We start from the raw sequence: 22,498 nt of genomic DNA on the forward strand, positions 1-22,498 counted from the left end.
GAATATTAGCTAGTTACTCAGGCTAACAGGTGCCCTTGAAGTCACGGGGACTTAAGCAGATGCTTAAATACTTTGTTGCACTGAGTTCTTAGTGAGCCACTTAGTCCTGCATTCCTTCCATGTGTAAATATTTCACTGGCTTCAGAAGAAGTTACGCTAGTGAAAAAACTTTAGGTCAGTTCCCTTTAAATTTTTCCACATATTGTACTTGTATACAGTACTTCTTTTCAATTGTAAATTAAGGATGAATTAGATCATTTCTATTTTGACATTAAATAAAAAATCAGAAAGAATCGAAGCATTTAAACCATTTTTAATGTAATAATTTGTATGTGGTGCATATGGGACCTTCCATACAAGGATATCAAAGTCTTTTTTACAAAACAGCAAATTGGTGGCAGGGGTAGGACTAGAATCCAGGAGTTCTGCTTCCAGTCACCTGCTCTGACTGTTAGATAAACTCCCAGAGTTTAAGCTGATCTGTTCAAGGGCATGCTTCTGAGAATGGTACAGGAGTGTGGCACTGAAGCAGAGACCATTGGGGAATGGCAACAAAAAAGGGAAGATGGTACAGTAGCATCTAGGTCACTGAAGTGGGGAATGTGAATAGCTGACACATGGTTCAAAGGCCAGGGATCTTTCATTTCTAGCCTCCAAACACTATCTACTCCTCCCCTTCTTGCACACACATATACCTTCACAAGTTTTACAGTACTCAAACCCTTCCGATCATTGGTACTGATTAATGTAGGGACAGATTGCTCATTTATAATGTGCAAGCACTATCTACAGCATGGGTTCTCAACCTTTTTCCTTCTGAGGCCCTCCCCAACATGCTATAAAAATTCCATGGCCTGCAAGCAGGGCAATTGCCCAGGGCTTCATGCCACAAGGGGCCCCCCCGCGAAGCTAAGTTGCTCGGGCTTCAGCCCGGAGCAGCAGGGCTCCGGATTCAGCTTTCTGCCCTTGGCCCCAGTGAGTCTAACACTGGCACTGGTCTCTGGTTTATTTTGGCGGACTCCCTGAAACCTGCTCACGCCCTCCCTAGGGGGCCACGGACCCCTAGTTGAGAACCGCTGATCTACAGGATAACTCAGTTTTTAAGGTAGTCTTGTGTTACTATACAAGGATATATTATAATTCCCTGTGCCTTCCCTGACCAAAGACAAAGCAGTTTAGCTCAAAAAGGAAACTGTATTATAGCTGAGGGACAAGAGCCCAAGGCTACTGTTATCACTCTTGCACTACTAACGATTAAAATTGTGTTTTAAACCTGCTGTTTAAATATTTTAACTCTCGAGCTTGCCAGATATGAAGAGAAATGGCTATTTCTGTTCATTAACCATTCTAATCAGAGGAGTCCTTTAGAAGCAATAAGCTGTTTTATGATTGGACATAAAATTTGATGCTTTTTTTCCAAAAAACCTCTTAATTGGAAATCCCAAATCTTCCCCCAAAAGCAATTCATTATAAAATACATGAAAACAGGTGAATGTACAGATTCCTTCTACCACATATACAGGAGATCAGCTCCTTTAATTTATTGGTTTTAAGCTTTTCAGGACACTATTATTTTTACTTGTGAGCAATCCCAAGTCTAAGGGAAAAGGGTAGGGAGGTGGAGGTAAGTATGAATCCATCCAAATCAATAGGAATTTTGCTGTTGACTTCAGTGAATCTGGAATTTCATCCTGTATATCTACTGATTTGAGTGGTGGTAGTGATGTTTTTTAAATGGTTCTTGATAAACCTGTTAAATAACTTAGGTCAAAGTAACTAGAAAATAATGGAAAGGTCAAAGATTAAGGTCAAAGGTCTCTGAACATCTACATGAGAACACAGCAGTGGAAGAGACCTCTTGGCTTATACAGTTCAGTCCCCTGCTACTGCAGGCAAACACATTATATATCTCTATTCATAAACATATCTAGACAGACTTATACCTTTTGTGAGCAGTTCTAAAGCATTTGGGGGCAACATGGCAAGTGCTAAATGTGGAGGCACACAAAATGCCTGGATAGTAGGGGGTGAATAGGAAAGTTCTATATACTTTATCTAATAACTTTATAAAAACAACAAGGAGTCTGGTGGCACCTTAAAGACTAACAGATTTATTTGGGCATAAGCTTTCGTGGGTAAAAACCTCACTTCTTTGGATGCTTAGGGTATGTCTTCACTTACCGGAGGGTCCGGCGGCAGGCAATCGATGTTCTGGGATCGATTTATCGCGTCTGGTTAAGACGCGATAAATCGATCCCGGAAGTGCTCGCCGTCGACGCTGGTACTCTGTGGGGGAAAGTGCCATGTCAGAAGCAGGTTTTAAGGAGGAGAGAGAGGGTGCTCAGAACACAACGTACACATGAAGGGATATACTGTGGTCGGTCCTAAAGTCTTTACAACATTCACTTATGAAGCCAACTGGGAGGATTTTGACATAAGCACTGCAGGATCTGGCCCTTCACCTTAACCACCTCAGGTTAGAACCAATAGAAGAACCAGGAGCAGCAGGAAAGAAAACTTAAGTTGTTTCCTTCAAATAGTGTTCAAATTTTTGTTTCTGGGGTGAGACAGGGTCTCCTTCAAATGAAAGATTTAGCCCTCAAGCTGCAAGACTCTGCTGAGACTTGAAGAACTCAGTGTCAAGGATTCCCCTGCTTGCGGGTGGCCCTTGAAGCCAGCTTTCACCGCATAAAGCTAATGCAGCTTCAGGCTGCATTTGCTTTATAGTTGTTTTAGCAGTGACAGCCCGGGATTGCAAACCCCATTCCATCCCCCCACTTCCCCTCCCACTCAACCTGCTCTCAAGTTCTCCCTCCCTGTGCACAGCACCACAAACTCAGAGAAGACAGGGTTCAGAGCTAAAGCGAGATGGGGTATCAATTCCCTGTCTCCTCCTCCCTAGTATTCTTCTGCCATTTCTCTAGGAAAAATGTTGCTCAGTTATTAGATCAGAGTAATTACAGTGGTTTCATAGCTGCAGTGTTGTCAAATGGCAACTGAATTAAGTCATGGGGGAGAAAAGGGCATGAACGCAAATGCTATAAAACCACTGCTACCACACAAAGCTGACCTTTGTGCCTCTCTCTAGGAGAAGACTTTAATATACTTCTTCCCTTTAAGCCACAGCTCATCTTTGAACTTATTACACAGCATTAGTTTACAGCACATTGCACAGTCTATTCGATAATGTTCAATGCCACTTCTTGATGAGGATTAGTATTTACACATGACTTAACAATTAGTTTCAGCAGCAAATGGGACTGAAATGGAGAAGTAGTTCTGCTAGGACAGTAAATAGATAAAACTTCACTAGCTCTGATTTAGTTAACCTGTATCAACATGCCGGATGGAGGAAAAGCCAACAAATCACCTCAAATCCCACATATTGTTTAAAGATTTATGATAAAGTAATACACACTGGGTAGCCTTGTACTGAATGCCATTAAGAGGAATGCTATTCTCAAATAGGTAACATACAATTTGGAAAGATAATTGAATTACATAAAATCCAACATAAGAGCCATCAACTATGACAAAATGCAAGTCTCTAAAGTATAGGTAGAATGTTTCCTGCTTTGTTTCTTAAAAAGCTGTAAGTATCCTATTACCGTAGAAAAATTCACATCAAACACTTGAACTACCAAAGCAGAATTGTTAAAAGAAACAAAAACTCTTTCCCATGCATATGTGCTCAGGTATTTGGAATATCAAATGTACAAGAAATGTACATTTTAAGTGGTTCCACAGTTAATTACAATATATATTCCCAGTCCATTTAATCCTTCTGATTTTTTTAAGGTTTAATTGCTTTGGAAAGGAGAAAAAAAAAATCTGAAAATGATGAAAAGCAGAACACTATTTATTTTACTGTGCCTACTGAACAAGAAACTACACCAATACAAATGTAGTTGCCTTTGATATCAAGGAGATAAAGTGGTAGACTGTAAGCAGTGATAGAACATTCATAATACTTTGTTATTTATATCCACATGGAACAGACTGTGATGACATCTATGCGACACCATTGACATCATCTTCAAACAGATTCCCCCAGTCTTCACCACTATCACCTGGTGCATACCACTTGAGCTAAAAGGAGTAATTCTATTAGTTTAAAAAAAAGCGATAGACTGTTATACTTGTGGTCAGGAAGGACCCTGAGCAAATAGACACAAACATAAATGGAGCCCTCAGAGCATAATCTTTCCCACCCCTTCTGACAAATAAATTCACTGTATGCAGATCGCTATCAACAGACTTGCAATTTGTACACTAGACAATGCACAGATACAACTCATTTTATTTTGTAATAAAATAGAGATTCAATATACTGGACTTCATGATAAATAAGATCCACTGTGTACATGTATAATTTTATCCATGTCTGATCCTGAAAAGCCATCAACTGTACTAATAAAGAGTTGGTCCACAGTTAAATACAAGGTGTGGGAGTGAAGTTCTATGGCTATGTGACACAAACTATGCACACAGCAAGCCTGTTCTACTCCTGGGAGCAGACTGGGATGCAGTAGTAAACTTTAATAATTAATGGAGATATCCCATCTCCTGGAACTGGAAAGGACCTTGAAAGGTCATTGAGTCTAGCCCCCTACCTTCATTAGCAGGACCAAGTACTGATTTTGCCCCAGATCCCCAAGTGGCCCCCTCAAGGATTGAACTCACAACCTTGGGTTTAGCAGGCCAATGCTCAGGCCAATGCTCAAACCATTGAGCTATCCCTCTCCCCCTCCAATACATACATCTTTACAAGCATCTTTCTTTCCCGAGACCAGATTCAAATCCCACTTACTTCACTGGGATAATTTAAATTGAGTTCAGTGGGATTTGTATTTGGTACAACAAAAACCAAGACAAAGCAGGTAAATCTAATTTTGCTTCCTTCCTGGCAATATATAGGAAAACCTTATTCCCAATTAAATAAAGTGAATACTCATTGCTATCCATACTCAGATCTCAACAATGCGTTCAGTCCAATATTTTAGACAGAGTGGCTTCCCATCAGGGATCACAGTTGTACTGTAGTAACTTTTCTGAACTAATGCACAAGTATACGGAATATCAATTAAAATAGATATATACCTAGCACACATATTTAATGATGTAAATGAGAGAGGTGAGCACATGTGAAGGGAAAAGAAATCAGGTACTCAACCAATATTTTATGATTAGAGGCTTTTACCTCTCATAAAATCTCATAAAAAGAGAAACTGCAGCGTTTCCATTTGTTTGTAGAATCTAGCACATATTGTTCCTGCTTTTCTCTTCTAATCATGAGTTCCAGTACATACTTTTCTCGATTATTGTCTTCTATACATTTTCTCAGTATGGCCCTTATACCAGTGGTTCTCAAACTAGGGCCGTCGTTTGTTCAGGGAAAACCCCTGGTGGGCCGGGCCAGTTTGTTTACCAGCCGCATCCGCAGGTTCGGCTGATCGCGGCTCCCACTGGCCGTGGTTTGCCGCTCTAGGCCAATGGGGGCTGCAGGAAGCGGCGTGGGCCGAGGGACATGCTGGCCACGGCTTCTCATAGCCCCCACTGGCCTGGAGCAGCGAACCGCGGCTAGTGGGAGTCGCGATCGGCCAAACCTGAGGACGCAGCAGGTAAACAAACCGGCCCAGCCCGCCAGGGGCTTTCCCTGCACAAGCAGTGGCCCTAGTTTGAGAACCACTGCCTTATGCCACACTCAGGCAAAATTCCAATTGACTTTAATGGAAGTGCAGAATTGGGTCGCATATGCAGATTCAGTCCTGCAGTCTGTATACCAACTAAACTTCTGCCGGTATCAGTTAGCTTCCCACTAATGTCAGTTTTTCCTTATACTCAAAGCACGTGAGGATTTTGCTTTTCATTTGTAGTTGACTTCATAGTTATGTACCAAGAAAAGATTAAATACAGCTGATTCCACTCATCTGAAGTGCTATTCTCTTAATGGCTGGTTCAGCATATTTTTGCATTTTTCATAATGTGATGTTTAGTAAAGACATGCTGTAGGGTCCAAATTAATTTGAGTAAAATTTATCCGTAGGCAACAGCTGACTTGTAAGCAACACAAACACTTTTGCCATTCATACTTTGCAGTTAAAATATTACTCCGAGCAAAACATTGTAACCAAATTTAATTCTGAGTATATACCCTGAACAAAAGAGAGGAAAATGAGAAAACCTATTTTATTTTAAGCACTTTGTGAGGTTGTGTTTTCTGATGTCTTGGGTATCTCAATGCAAAATGTCATATGGTAGAAGAATAAAAATTTAAAAAGTGGGAAATAGCTATGAAAACTAGCAGCCATTTGTGGTGGGGGAAGGGAATTGACTAGCAAGTTCAAATGTCTACTTCTTGAATTTATCAGAATTTAAACTACTACCCCACACTGCCTCTTCAGGTCAACAATACTTTCATAAGAAAATATGCACAACACACATGAGAACTGATTCTGTGAAGGTCTGATGAATAATATCCTTAGATGATCAATTATTTTTCTTTCTATACTTTTTATTATTTTTCAAAAGTGTGTGCAATAGATGGAAACAATTTTTGTTCAAGAATATTATTCTTAATACTTTTGCATGTCATTTATATTGAAAAGAAATTTCCTCTATTTCAGTGAAATTGTTTTTCAGAGAACCATTCCCCTGATTTGCTATTATTATAACACCCAAATTATACACATTCCATGTCAAAATCAGACATACTATGACTGCACATGGGGATCTGTGAGAAATAACTTTGAAACCTGTTTCAGCTATGTTCCCAATATACCCACCATTTGAGCAGACCAGCAAGAATAAGAATGCACTTGCCTTGGAAGGGAATTCCTATTTTATAGCTAACGTTTCAGTGTACAAAGGATTTTGATTTTAAAAAGAGTTCATCTCCACAATTCATTAGACACTTCCTCCAAAAGACACACAGAACCACAATCACATTTGTTACTGTACCATTTTCCAACTAGTCCTCAAACTAACTCACACAGGATCAAAGGGCCTGTCTATGGTTTATTAATGGATTCCTTCAATATCCAAATAAATTCCATTGGATCAAAGGTATGCTCTGGGTTTGTCTAAACAGACCGGACCAACATTCTAATTAGGAGAGAGATTGAGTATTTCTTCAAATTCGAAAAAAATATTTTCTCTCAATAATTCAATTTCAAATGGTCTTAAGATCATAAACTCCTAACTTCCCCAGTCTCTGGAGGAGTTTGGATCCAGATCTAAAATTTTCAGCTAGGGTCAATTTCTATGCATGCAAACACTATTAAAGATTATTAATGTGATAAGAGGAAAAAATGAATATTAAGTCTGGTAAACACACTCCCTTTCAATGAGGAAAAAAAAATACTCTGCTGATTTTATACATAGGGTCTATGAGTACAGCCAAATACAGTGGTCTTTTTGAGGGCAAAGTAGAACAAGAAAATAATTTAAATGTCCTTAAATATCTTAGGCTTATTTGCCCTCCCTGGAGTGCTTCTTCTTTCACTGTCTTCCTGAGGTTTCACTATCCCAATTTATTCAGGCACACAGATGGTATAAAAAGACTAAGCCAACCACTCATGCCACAAAAACATTACCTTGTGATTTAGGTGACCAATCACATAGCACAAACATTGACTCACAAATAACCAGTACTTGACTGACAGCTTAAACCTGATAGTTCTTGATAATCAGGAACACAAAATGATTTAGTTGACAATTATGAATAGAGTACAATTCTGTAAAAAAAATTACAAGCCGTTTGCAGATAAAGAAAAAGGAGTCGAATTTATCAAGTTATTTATTGTGAATTACTCTGCTCTAGTCTGCAGTCATAGTCCAGAAGATTGAATGGGCAAATGAGTTTGAAACAGGAGAGAGAGCTTTCAGGGGCCAGCAAAGGACTGTGCAATGAACTACCAAAGGAACTAGGGACCATCACAATACTTTCCACCTTCCACTGTAAGTGCAAGGAGCATTTCTTGGCTTTGCCTTCTCTAACATAAACACAGAGCAACGTGAATATATAGGAATTACATCTTTATAATAAAATAGTTCAAAACAAAACACTCCCTGTGCACACTACTCCTTACTACACAGACTACACTCCTTGTACTCACCACTCCTCTTACTCCTGGAGAAAGGATGAGAGAACAAATGTGTGACAGATGTTAGACATTGCATCATGCACTCCTAAAAGATGCTCAGATATGACGGTGATGAGCGTGGTGTCAGAATGTATACAGAATAGGATATAAGGATACACTTAACCCTTAAGGGACCCTTCAGAACACACAGCAGATTCACACAGATGGAGCAGCTAGAGAGCAAGTTGCACTGTTGTTGCCTGTGATTTATTTGTTCTGTGGCTAAATAGCAGACTTAAGTCAACAGAGCTGATGATACAGTATTTTTTACAAACATTAATTTTACTTTACTATGTACAAAATATATAGTGTAGCAAAATGCACAGATGTGAGAAGAAATAATAATTGAATGAGAATATTTAGTGGCCAGAAGATTATAACTATGTTGCTATATTACAATTTATAAGGATGGATTCATTAATATTCATTTTTAAGCACTCAAAAGTAGAACTGGTCAAAAAAAATTAATCAAAACATTTATGATGAAAAATGCTTTTTCCTAAGAAATATTGCTTTTCCTTTTCTTTTTTTCCCCCTAGGATTTTTGTCCAATCCCTCCTCCCCTCCTCCAATAAATAAATAAAACCGCTAAGCCATTTTTGGTTTCCAAAAAATAAAAATGCTCCGGTTTGGGTCTTTTAAAAACTAATAACATTTTGGTTTTTGCATTATTGATGAAAGCCTGAAAAAATCCATGACAATTTTTTGGATGAAAATTAAACTTTTTTGGGGGGTTCAAAACTAAAATCAATTTCCCAATCAGTTCGGCCTAAAAGTGTATTAGAAGAATTGTCATTAAAATATATTTGATGCAAGTTAGAGGAGTTAGGCCAACCATAGTTCTTCATCTTTATTTAGAAAGGTTAGGAATTGGGCCTGTCAGAGTGACAATTTCAGTATTCAAATGCGGGTTTCCAACTGTTAATGGAGCCAGCAGTCCTACATTCATGGTTTGGGAACAGCCAGAGTCATCCTCAAACCCATCAGAGAGTCATTTCCTTTCACACTCCATCATGCCCGGTTTTCATCCCTGTTATGTCATAGATACAATAAGGTGAATTGAATAGTGAAATGCAGCTGTATACTGTGTAAAGTGTATGGAGTCTAGGAGCAGGAGGCAATTTTTACTAAACTACTACTCATCAATTAAAAACAACTAGTGTTAGTTGGAGAGTGCAAAGCAGATCTACAAATGCCACTGAAAACAGGAGAATAATAGATTTGAGAGCCAAAAGAGATTGCTCTCATCTAAGGGGTACTACTGCAATATTGGCACGTCATATACACAATAAATTATGAGATCTCCATTATGTAATCTTATGGAACACCTCCACTTTCTCCATGAATAAAAATGAGTTATCATATGAAATCCTGAAATGTATGCCTGGGCGGAGTGGAGGGAAGGGAGAAGTTAAATCAAATAAGGGAGATATCCTGAAATTAAATTGATATACAACCACACTGGTGGAATCCAGCATTGCTGAAACTTTGATTGACCACGTGTGGTACTGGTACAGTCAGCTAAATGAAAAAAATTCATCAACATGTAGCAGTAGCTTCTTGCTATACAGAAGGAATGGTACTTTTCCACTTCGACTGTGTGAAATCAAGATGATATGCTGTGTGTTGTGACTGTCTACATTATATAATATACTATAGAAGTTGCCTGTTCAGCACATTTCTGTTTCGGTGATTAAAGCCCGTGAGCCTCTTATTGTCAAGATGGTTGTTGGCAATTCCCTCCTCAATTAGTGAAATGGATTTTTCAGCTTACTCTCATTTTAAGATGTTTTGCTTGTTAGAGTGGCCATGTTTTCTGGCACTGAATGATTACTAGTACAGATGTTTTATGCGTCTGTCAGTATGTTGGTTTCAGACAGAGAGTGAGATTATAGTTTTAAGAAGGATGCCAAATAGCAATTTATTTATACATTTCCATCACTTTACTTCTGATGAGCCAGCATTGTCATTCCTTACAGTACAATGCAGAAAAACGTAAGAGGTGGAGAGCAACATGCAAAGTAATACCAAGTAGATCAAGTGGAATGTGAAGGTAACTGGAACACTTCAAGAAAACAAAGAGCTGAAGTATTGACTAGACACCGTGAGAAACATGTCAGAGAGGAATATCATCCAAGCTAATTAGTTTTTGCGTACTAGCTATTAATGGCTTCACAGTTAGATAGCATGGGCCTAGTTATATTATTGAAAATGAATGCAAGATTTGAAGCAAGAGAAGAGATGAAGGAAGTCACCAAGGTTATGAACTTCCTTTGTCACTTGATGCAAGAGATAAAGAGGAGATACCTATGGTAGTATGACTGACACCAAATTTAAATTTTTAAGGGGGTTGCAGGCATTATTGTTAACAAAAAACATAAAACCACCACCACCACAGGAGAAGTATCCGGGACTGTTTTGTGATGGCAGGGATAGAGGATTCACTTCTTTTCATGGAAAATATTAAGTTTTCCAGGGTATAGAAGTAATTTGTATTTTGGGAAGCTTGCTCAGCAGAAATGACAAGATGCACAGAGAAATCAGAAGTAAAGTAAGCTATAGAATCTGATGCAGATAGGGGACTGGATTCACATGATTGCCTGATTGGAGCCCATCTGTAGGGACAGATATGACCTTTAATCCTAGCAAGTATAAAAAGTCTAGAGTTTATGTTTACATTGGTATGTTATGTGATACAATGGGAACCAAATGCATTGGTTGGTTTCTGTGATAATAAATGCTATTTCTAGGGATAGAGCTATGCTCTCAGTCATATTACATGAATAAAAACTATGTTATTCTAATTTATTTGTATTGTCCAATTTACACTACGCTATCACAGAATGCTCAACCACCATTTTCAGTGTAAACAGATCGTAGGATCTATAGATGTGTTAGGGCAGGGTGAAGAGTGACACCATGGCCACATTTTAGGAAGAGTGTTTGAATGTGAAAGCACCTAGGAAAAGCAAGAGTTGAATCCTATTGCTTTACTATAGAGAAGGAAGGCTAACATTGGGAGAAAGGCAGGGCCTTGAAGAATCCAGAGTCACATCCATCCAAAGAACACAGAACTAGGGAAGCTTTTTAAATTAGAGTTGGCAGAACTCAAGATGGAAGATGCCAGGATGGAATGCCTCTCACAGGCAGGTTGTACCTTTTTGGTGTATGAGCTTATGACTCTTTAATGGAGTGTAGTAAGCAGTATCCCCAATATTGGCTTTCGCCGGCCAGCCAGAGTGGAAGGAGGGGAAATACTATGGCTCCCTACACTTATTGAGAAACATTTTTCCTTTTCTTTGTTGCCTGACACTATATGATTCCCCCTCCCGTCCCTCCCCCACCCCTTAGTTTACTTTGATGTCATTGGGATGATATTTCCCTTGAACATTTATTTTTGTTCTACGGTCAAGAGTTGAAAGTGATCTGAATGTGAAATACGTTTAGTCCCTAGAGCAGGGAGCTCATTGTCAATCTATAGTGATCTCTGTAGTTAAGCAAAGCAGTAGCATTGATTAACTCCATAGGGAATCTTTCATAGCCCTCTTTAGCCTAGGAGTTTGCTATGACATGGGCACTCAAAGGAAGAAGAGGGTTGAAATTGAGGAGCAGTCCAGTGCAGAAGATGCTCATACATCTTCTGTGTGATCATCAGCTGTGATCCTGTCATATCTCACAAGCTAAGTAGGACTGGACTGGGTCAGGGCAGTTATGGGGACCCTCTATTGGGAACACCCAGCTTGCATAGGAAGTGGAATCAGTAAGCTGTGCCTTCTTCTCAGAGTCAGTACTGTGTGTGGTACTAAGAGGCTCTGAACTGTCTGTCATGCACTTTAAAGTTAAATCCTGACTATCTAAAATTCCATTACAATTTTCTTAGGCCGAATTTCATCTCATATACAGTAATTATAATCTCTCCCTTAAGCTTTATTGTAGCATGTTTGCTGTTGTTGCACTTCCCTGCAGAAATCTGTCTATTGATAAGAACATGCCGGAGAATGAGACACAGACATGGGTGGATTTTGAAGCGGCATTTATTTGGGTCCCGTATGGAGTTTAAATAGCCTCTATGCCACATAACCAGTGTTGAGGGTTGAGTATCCTCAGCCTAAATCCTAGGATTCAGCCCCCCTCGGAATCCTCTCACTCTCCTTAGACAAGGGATGCAGGGCACTAAGGAACAAAATGAAAGCTACCTAAGGGTATCTATACTGCAAATAAAAACCAGTGGCTGACCCACGCTAGCTGACTCAGACTCGCAGGGGCTCAGACTGAGAGGTTATTTAATTGCAGTGCAGCCTTCTGGGTTTGGGATGGAGCCCGGGCTCTAAGACCCGGCAAGGTGGAAGGGTCCCAGAGTTCGGACTGCTGCCTGAGCCAAAATGTCTATACTGCAACTAAACAGCCCCTCAGCCTGAGTCCCACGAGCCCACGTCAGCTGGCATCTAACTGAAGTGTGGACATAACCGCAGTCTGTAAAGACTAATCTCCCCTTCTTCCTCCAGGCTAATAAGGTCCGCTGGTTGTCTCCTGGGTCACATGCTTACCTCTGGGAATTAGCCCTTTTGAGTGTCTCATCTGCACTAGACACAGGACAGAAGTTGTGACAAAATTACATACTTTTATAAATTTACAACTTTTAAATCCTACTCTACATCCTGGGCCTTGTGAGGAGGGCAAAACTGACCCCCAAAACTGGAATCTTGGAAATGCAGCTCAAACTCTCTCTCCATTATTAGGCAGGGAGGTTGGGGCAGCAGTGAAAGGAAATATGATATCCCCTGAGGGCTTTGCACACAAGGGGCGCAGACCATGAAAGACAAACAACTCTACCTTCCCACACCACAATCCAGCCAATGGCCAAAGGGAGAGGCAGAGAATTCAATCCTCCTTTCCCCATCCATGACCAGGAATGATCTTCATATGCATTCTAGGTAGGGGTTGAGTGGGGAAAGGCACAGCCTGCCCCCCGCTTCCCTCTCCTCTCAGCTGTTCTGATCGAACATTTCCTCCCCCATTGAGAAGCGGGGTGGGGAGGAGAATTATTATTGTTTAACATTTATATTGCCGTAACAGCTACAGGCCTTAATCAAGCAGGTCCAAATAGTGCCAAGTGCTGTCCAAACATACAGTAAATAACAGTCTCTGCCCCCAAAGAACAAAATCTCAGTGAGGCATGAAATGTTCCCTTGGTATAGTTTGCATATCAGCTTGTAAATACTTTGCAATTGTTGTTGTTGTTGTTTTTAAATCAGCCTGTAACCTTCAGGGTAAAAGTAACCACATTAAAAATAAAAGGATCATAGATAATAAAAGAAAAGAGCTATAAAAAACACTGTTACAATGTTAAAATGGGTTGTTAATTGTTATTAAATATTTCTATATTTACTTGAAATATTAGAATCACACATCTAACTGTACTTTGCTACTTGCATACGTAGTTTTAAAATAGAGATTGTTGCTGTACTGCCTACACCTGAAATACAAATAGTAAACTTTCTTCTACAATAAAGTAGACTTTTCTCCAGCAAAATGCCACCAGTCCAATGTCAGTTATTTGCATTTGCATGACAAACAGTTCACTGGCTCTTTGCCATAAGCGTTGGTGTTGGAACATTTGGTCCAAATACTCAATCTCGCAGATAAGAACTGTACTGAATGTGTCACAAAGTATCAGATACAATGTGACACCCAACAGCCTGCATGTGTACAATTTGAACTAGGGAAAGTGCAAGTTATTGACCACAGTGCAGTCAGTATCAGTGTTGCATATACCTCCCACACAGACATATAGTGTGACTGCCTCCATACAGCCAGATCTATTTTCTGTTTTAGGACTTTGCACTGGCAGCCATCCCTGTAGCACATGCGTGCATTTTAAACAAAGGTCCTATTTAACATAGATGTGGACGTTAGAAATTGGATCTGAAATGTCCCTTCTATAAAAATCAATACACACATACCGCATACCCAAATTGGATGCTTATATGGGGTGTTGACACTAGATCCAGGTGCACAAAGCACTTCAGAGGCAGATTTTACCATCCTTACATTCTGTAACAGGTGGCACTCACCTCTTGCGAGCGCCCCTGTTGGCCAAGTGTGTGTGCCTGTGTAACCCACAACCTTCTGTGTGTGGAGCTCTGTCCCATCTAGTGGCACTGAGACCACTTAGAGAAAGTTAAAATGAGTCTACTCTACAGCCTTAGCTCAGAGCCAGCTGGCTTTTAGCTCATGTGATAGAGGCTTATGCACTAAGCTCCAGAGGTTCCAGGTTCGATCCCACCTGCTGACGACCAAAGTCTGTCAGCATTACACCTGCACTGTGTCTCTGCTTTGTGGTGAGTCTTCAGTGACTCAGCCCTCCAGCTGAGTAATACACAGTCTGCATGTCAGATAAAATCAATTCTCTTCTGGGGTACAAGTCCAAAAGGGGGCCTATCTCAGTGCCCTCTATAAGGTCCCTTTATCTGCAGCCCTATCCCTAGACTTGATCCTCAATCTGCCCAACAAGGTGTATCCCAGTTCCCTGGTTTGTACCATCTCAGCCCCTTCTAGGCTCTCTCAAATTGCCCCTGTTCTGTAAGCAGCCCCAGCCCTGGTGTGGGACTGTGTCCACCAGTGGTCCCTCTCTGGAGACTCTTTGCCTCTCTGTGCCTTTTTGGCCCCAGCTCTCCAGCTGGGCTGCTAACCAGTTCAGTTTGCCTTCTGGGGAGCATCCAAGTCCAGGCCACTTCGACAGTGGCTGCCCTAACCCTAACCCTAGGCCCATGCTGTACTCTGGGTCCCAGCCGAAGGACCCTAAAGACAGCAGCCATCTGCCATGTCCCTTTAACTAAGCTGCTATGATTTCCTGTGGCCTTCAGCATGTTCTGCAGCATTACCTTAGGGCAGGGGTCGGCAACGTTTGGCACGCGGCTTGCCAGGGTAAGCACCCTGGCAGGCCGGGCCAGTTTATTTACCTGCTGACGTGGCAGGTTCGGCCAATCGCAACCCCCACTCGTCGCGATTCACCGTCTCGGGCCAATGGGGGCGGCGGGAAGTGGTGCGGGCGAGGGATGTGCTGGCCGCCAGCAAGAAACTGAAATACCCAAATTTCATCCTCCTCCTCCAGCAAGAAACTGAACTCACTCAGGCCCTGAAGCTCTTTTTATACTATCCTGCTGAGCTCCGATTGGCTTCTCCCTGCAGCCCCTTCTGACTGGCTGAGTCCCATACAGCCACTCTAGGCAGCTTGGAGGACCCTCTCCCCTGCCCTTTTCTGGGGTGAGATGTGGCAGGGCTGAGAGGCCTCCAGCAGGCGGCCTCATGGCCTATTCCATCCTGTCACTCCCCCTCCCCCTCCCCCCAGTAAGTAGTAATTTAGGGGATGTCTACACAATGTGGCCACTGGGGGAGGGGGACAGGAGAAGTGATTTCTAAAGTACACCAGTTGGTCTGTGTATACCACACTGAAAGTTTCCTAGTGTGGTTTAACATAGAACTGTTTCAAACAGCACTACAGTAAGACACACTAAGAAACTTTTACTGTGCACCAGAAGAGACCACATGGCCCAATTAGTGAGCAACATGTTAGTGTGCTTTAGAAAACATGTCACTGTCATATGCATTGTCCTGGACCTTGCACACAAGCTCTTACTTTCTTAGTAGTCCCATGCTTAATCCTTTAGTCCAGAGGTTCTCAAACTAGGGGTCGTGACCCCCTCAGAGGGTCGCAGGGGATTGTGAGCTGTCAGCCTCCACCCCCAAACCTTGCTACGCCTCCAGCATTTATAATAGTGTTAAATATTTTTAAAAGTGTTTTAAATTTATAAGGGGGGGAGGGGTCACACTCAGATGCTTGCGGTGTGAAAGGGGTCACCAGTACAAAAGTTTGAGATCCACTGCACTAGTCAATGTGAGCAAAGGGGACCAAATCAGACCATTTGGCTCTACAATATATAAAATAATCAATCAGAAATATCACCAACCCCCCATTTTAGGTAACATTACCTATCTCAGACCAGGTTATCTCAAATACGCTAGTTTAATCTGCACAGAGGTTGCAGTGGTGCAACTGGAAGCAGAATTTGGCATATCAAGTCACAGCACATGCTGCATTTAATATTCCTTGTCTCTCCAAGGCTCTGATCCTGCTCCCACTGAAATCAATAAGAGTTTGTCATTGATTTTCAAAGGGAGCAGGAGAGGGCCCAAAAATATTAAAGATACAGGCATTATCACACAGACATTCTCTTCCAACAGGGATTCAACTGATTTTAAGAAACTTAGTTTTGGTATATGCCTCAAATGAGGAAAAATATGAACAACTATTAAACTGAAATGTAGAAATTGAAACCAGTACATTGTCAGCTTTGGAATGTTGTGAGAAGGGTTCCAGGAAATGGAACTGTTTATGTCTGGAGCAATTATAAAGAGATTAAAGGTGATTTAGATAAATAACAACCATGTTTGATAAAAATTTAACTGAACAGCAGAGGGGAGGAGAGCATCTCCGGAACTGCATATCCCAAAACTAGCCACTAGGATATCTAACAAGTGACAGCACCCTCGGACAATAAATAACCTTTCCAGGGCCAGTTTATACTCTGGGGATGTAATAATGTTTCCAACAGCTTTTGAAAGATTCCTTTAAAAAAAAAAAAAAGTCTTTCATAGATGTTAAGATAAGAAATTAAGAATGCATAGTGGTAAGAAATAACCAGGTGATAGAGTTCCAGTCCTTAGGGCTTTGTGATGAATTATATGCAAACTTAATACACCCTGTTCCTTTTTCTTGAAATAGATGCCATTCTGTTTTCCCATCTTCATATAACATTTGTGTTTCTTTTAGTTTATTTCTGGAGTTCTGGGTATTTACTTGCCCAATAAAAAACATTACCATTTCCAATTAATCATGAAACTTATATTCATTAATTATCATTTAGCTGTAAAAAATAAAAAACAAAACAAAACAAAACAAAATAATTGTTTCTACCTTTAACTCTTTGATAACTATTCTAGAGACATCAATGTTCTTTATCAGGCTACAGCCAATTCACCAAAATCTACATATCTTTACACATTTCCTCCCCAACCCCAATCCTACATGGAATTTCACTTATTGCATAAGTTCAAACATATAAGCTGTCCTATTGAACTCAATGGGACTGCTCAGACTTAAGCCCATGTGTAAGTCTTTGCATGACCAAGGCCTCAATTCATATGAGCTCTCAATACACTAAATAAGATACAATAATATAAATGATATATTTTCTCTTTAAATACTAACCTGAGGGCTTTACTTGGGTTTTATTCTCCACCCCCACTGAAATAAATAGCAAAGACTCAGTAAAAACTGAGTAAGGACCACAAGATTTGGCCCATCAATTTTCTCCCCCATTTAATTTCAAGATACTATACTGCTAACACTAGAAATTATTTAATTATCTAAAATACAGTAGTGTAACCCACTTCACAAACATTGCACAAAGTGCTACGAAGACAGCATACAGGATTAGGATCCTGTGTACTTGTCTTTGCTTAGTTTGTGTAACACTGCATCATTATTATTGCTACTGCTACCAATACAACCCATCATCTTTAATCATCTTTGTGGGTTTGTACATTGTTGGGAAGGGGTTCCATGTTCTTTGCCATTCTAATAAAATAACACTTTGCTACTCAAACAAACAAGCATTTCCATTAAACAAAACATTCTCAGCAAGACATTTTCTCTGTAGCGAATACTTTGACTGACAAAGGATTAAATTACAGCTGAACGTTGGTTATTTATGGCGCTTAACACCTGTGAGGTGTTAAATTTACCTTTTCACATCTCTGCTCTAGAAGGCATTTGATCACACTTCATAAGTGTCTTGTATTTTACACTATTGATGATATTTGAACACAAAGGAATAAAATTGATTTTTAAATATTTAATTTATCCAATTTTATATTCAATAATTTATTCCATTAGTAGCATTTTGCAGTATTTTTAAATAAATTATTCTATAAATAACAGAAGTGTTCATCCAATAATATATATTTTAACCATTAAATAAATAAATGAGAGAGAGAGAGAGAGAGAGAGAGAGAGAGAGAGTTGTTTTCTGTTGTTTAATGTGTTGCATGCACTTATTGGCAATTCTTTTTTTAATGGAAACAGTAAGCAGTCATGGACATACTGTATACATGGTTTGGGACTGTCAAGAAACAATCCCCTTAAACATTATCCATAACACCCAAATGGGGCTCAATTGTATCAGTGCAATCAAATGTAATTAAACAGGAAATATCTAATTAGCACCAGAATTTTCTTGTATGTTAAAGAAAACCATTGTATGGTTGCAGCAGTACATACACCAAAGAATTGATGAAGCTTTCACAGCATCACAATGTATTTGTGCAGGCAAGGGATGTTAAAATGTTTTAATAGGGTGCTGTGCAATAATAACTTCAGTGTGTCCCAAATCACAGAATTAATTTACAGTCCTTTTAGAAAACTAAATGGGTTTAATAAAGTCTGCTCATAAATTAACACTAACAACTGATGTAAATTGCACTGTTAGTGAGATTTAACTCACTCATGTTACTGTTTATGGTTTTGTAAACCAGGCTTTTAATGTATTAAAGGCTGAAGGGCAATCTGTTTAATATGGGAAATGAATTCTGAGGTGGGAAGGTGACTGTTTGCAGAATTATCTTAAATCCCAGGACAATTAATATGGAAGCACTTATAGATAATCTTGATGGAAATAATGGAATGTGGCACTGTATCTTTGCTGTGTGCTTCCTTAGAAGATCTTTTCATTAAACAAATGCAATTGCAAAGGTAAATGGGAAAAGATATACACACACCACATAAACATCAGAGTTTGATGCAGTGAGTTTAAACTGTCTAAACACCCTAAAAATGGGTAAAGATAGTGATAATGTTTAGTAAGCCCTCAAGAGTCAGGTTTGTCTGAAGAGATGACACAAGACTATAAAATGAAGCATCGATTTGGTCACTCATAGTGTGCTCCTATGAATATCTAGTTTCTCTTGCAGGTGTTCAGAGGCTTAACACAATATTAATGTAGTCATTCCTATACTAGAAATGTGAGAGCTATCCTTTCAATAATAGGTTTGATTTTATAGTCAATCCTACGCCAGTCTCTAAGATTCATCCCCCAAATGCTGCCTGCTCTCCTGTTTGCAGGAGTTGCACAGGTGAACATCTAACTGGTGCAGCCAAATTTTCACCAGTGGCCACTGGTTTTTGTGTGCCTCAATTTTGAGTGTCTAAATTAAGATACAGAAGCCTTCATTTTTCTACTGATTTTGAAAGTCTGGCCTTTATTTTAAGCTATTTGCAGTTGACGCACTATGCCATTTTTAGAACTATGAAATGTTTAAGAGATATTCCCTCAACTTAAAATGTGTATACCTTGTTCTCTTTTTATGTTCTTTGCGAGTAGGAAGAATTGCTTGAGATCTACTTTTCCAATGTTAAAAGTAGAGACTGACCCGATCAAGCCCCAAAGTCAAACACACCCAAACTCTGGGAAGTATCAGACTTGGATCTGAACTTTAGAGCTTGTTCCCACATTCCCATATTATACACATTCCAAACCTTCAGTTAATTTTCAGTAATTTCTCTTTGGTATAAAAATTTGATAAATCTTTCTGCCTCTCCCTGCACATATACACACATTTCATAAACATGTACAGCTTCTAATGTAACTAAGAGATCAATTTTACTCATACAGGACACATGCTCCACCACAACCGCATAACAGTGTGGAGGGCCAGAATACAGAGCATGATGCAAGCTTCTCTTAGCAGTCTTCTCTATCCATACACAATTTCTCCCTGGATGTATATCCCCAGGGAAAGGCAACAGCCACACACGAGAGTGACATAAGTCTCAAAGAAGGAAAAAGCTTCTCCTATATGACTGACAGGTCTGATGCCTTGATGTGATACTTCCATTTTGAAATGGTAACAATGAAAATCACAGCATTTACAGGGCTAAGGTCTTAGGTGGGTACTTGTGCTTCCATTCTCATGTACTGACAAAAGTGCCTCTGCTCCTGTTCCCCACCACCTCTCCCATTATCAGGTACCAATGATAGTAAGGGAGGAAGGAGTAAGCATCCCCTACAGCTTGAGAGATGGGAGTCTACTGCTCCTTACTGAGGTAGTGAATCTTGAAGATATGTTTTCTGGACTTCCCCATACCATAGAAGGTTCATGCCTGAGTTACAAAAAAATGATATTTTGCAGAGTCCACCTGAACATTATTTAAAAGACAGTGGGATTCTATCCATGTGGGGAGACCAGCACAGGTTCATGGAGGCCTTTCACATTGATTGGAGAGGAGAACACATCCCTTATAATTATTGTTGAGAGTTTCCACAGAATTTCACTCCATCACCATTTTTTGACAAGTGCTACCTATAATACATGCTCTTTTTCTAATGACAGATTTATTGTTTTGCATTTTCCTGGTCTCTTCCCTGTATGTATGTTAGAGCTAGGGGATGTCCCAGTCTTAGCCTCAGAGATAAATTCCATTAGAATTAATTAAAAAAGCCTTCCATTGACTTCAACCCAAGTATCCTGAGTCTCAACCACTGGACCATACTTCATATTTTAATATTCCTCAACAATCATTTATAAATCCTTTCACATTTGTATTGTAAAAATTAATTCAAAATAATGGTTTGGTATTTTTGTTAGTTTCAAAAACTGCAGTCTCAACTTCTTCTTCATTAATTCCTTAACTTTTTGATATTAATAATCAAGATTGCTATGTCTTCTTAATATATTGTGGTTATTGCAGCTCCAAAAATAAATTACTAATCAATTTAGGATGTATCAGGAATGCTGACTATGCTGATGATGTGGAGGCTGTTATATATGAAACCAGATAAAATATCTATAGCTAAAACAATTACTGTGCCTGCTCTTTGTGACGCTTAATGGACAAATGATCAAACACGGATCAAGGCTGAGTTTTTTATTATTATTATTCTCAAAAGGGGCTAGTTTGGGTATATTTTTAAACAGAATTAAAACAGGAAATAATATTATTAATGAAAATCTTGAAACGGGTTAAGGTATTTGACCTTTCACAAAGTGCATTGAAAATAGCCTCCAACATTCATATCTACACTATGTGACTGCACCAGATTGATAAGAAACTGTGGAGAAGAGAATTGAGAAAATAGATTACAAAACAACAACTAGTATTTTAGGTATTGCAGGGTAAAATACTCCTATTACAACCCTGCGAGTAACTTGGATATGTGTTTGAATTCAGTCATGCAATGCACTGCAAAAAAGGATATGGTTAATATATATATAATCCATCACATTTCTATCAGTAGGACGAACAAAAAGGGAAAAACTATAATTTCTTTAACAGCAGGTTATTTTGAAATAACTGTTTTCTTTTAATAACTTCCTGGATAACATGTGACTTTGAGTTATGTCATGTCAGTCTCTCTCTTCATTGATGTAATATATGTTAACAAGGCAGAGCACAGTTTCAAATGGGAAAAAAACAACATATATAGTTGAGGGAGAGGAAAATAGTGTTTCACAATAAATTGCATACTAATTCAAAACACAATTGTATATACACAGCTTTTTGAATCACTCCAATAAGCTTTCACTTTAGGAGACCTGACTTCAGATATGCCAAATGATGATATAAAAAATAGTTTGATTCTCGAAGCTTAAATCTATGATAGGTGAGATGGTGGCGGTGTGCATATGAAAACAGAGGTACACCATTTAGAGAAGCTTCCACCGTGTTTCTCCATGCTATAAAGTATATTCTCTTGTTTGGCATGAAAAATCCCTGTAAAAATTCATTTTACAGGTCCACATAAATAGGGGAATAGACAGCTATATTATGTTCTTGCCAATACTCTAACATTCATCAAATTCACCTAAAAGTTGATTAAGTTTAAATGAAATAAAACTAGAGCAGAACATGTTCTAATCTTCACCTAATAACTGCGGCCTTTTGTTTGAGAAGTCATTTAAGTCTCAGACGCAGGGAGCTTGCATGCATGGTGATCATACTACACTGAATATACTTAGTAGCCATCAAGTCTATCTTTACAATACACTTATTGTTGCACAAAGTTTGTGACAAATATGTCACAAAACACTTCCCAGGAAGTTACAGTCTCTCTGCCTACTAGTATGAGCAATGGTATCCTGTACAGATGATGTCAATGGGGCTCTATACTGGTATACCAGTCAGCACTCCCGGATATAGTGGCAGGATTCGGTCCTTAGCCAGTAAGCACAGTGCTAAGTGTCAAAGCTAGAACTGCTCCCTTATATCACTTACATACTAATAAATTACCATAGTC

Source organism: Malaclemys terrapin, chromosome 14 (genome assembly GCF_027887155.1).
Source record: "Malaclemys terrapin pileata isolate rMalTer1 chromosome 14, rMalTer1.hap1, whole genome shotgun sequence".
Lineage (NCBI taxonomy): Eukaryota > Metazoa > Chordata > Testudines > Emydidae > Malaclemys > Malaclemys terrapin.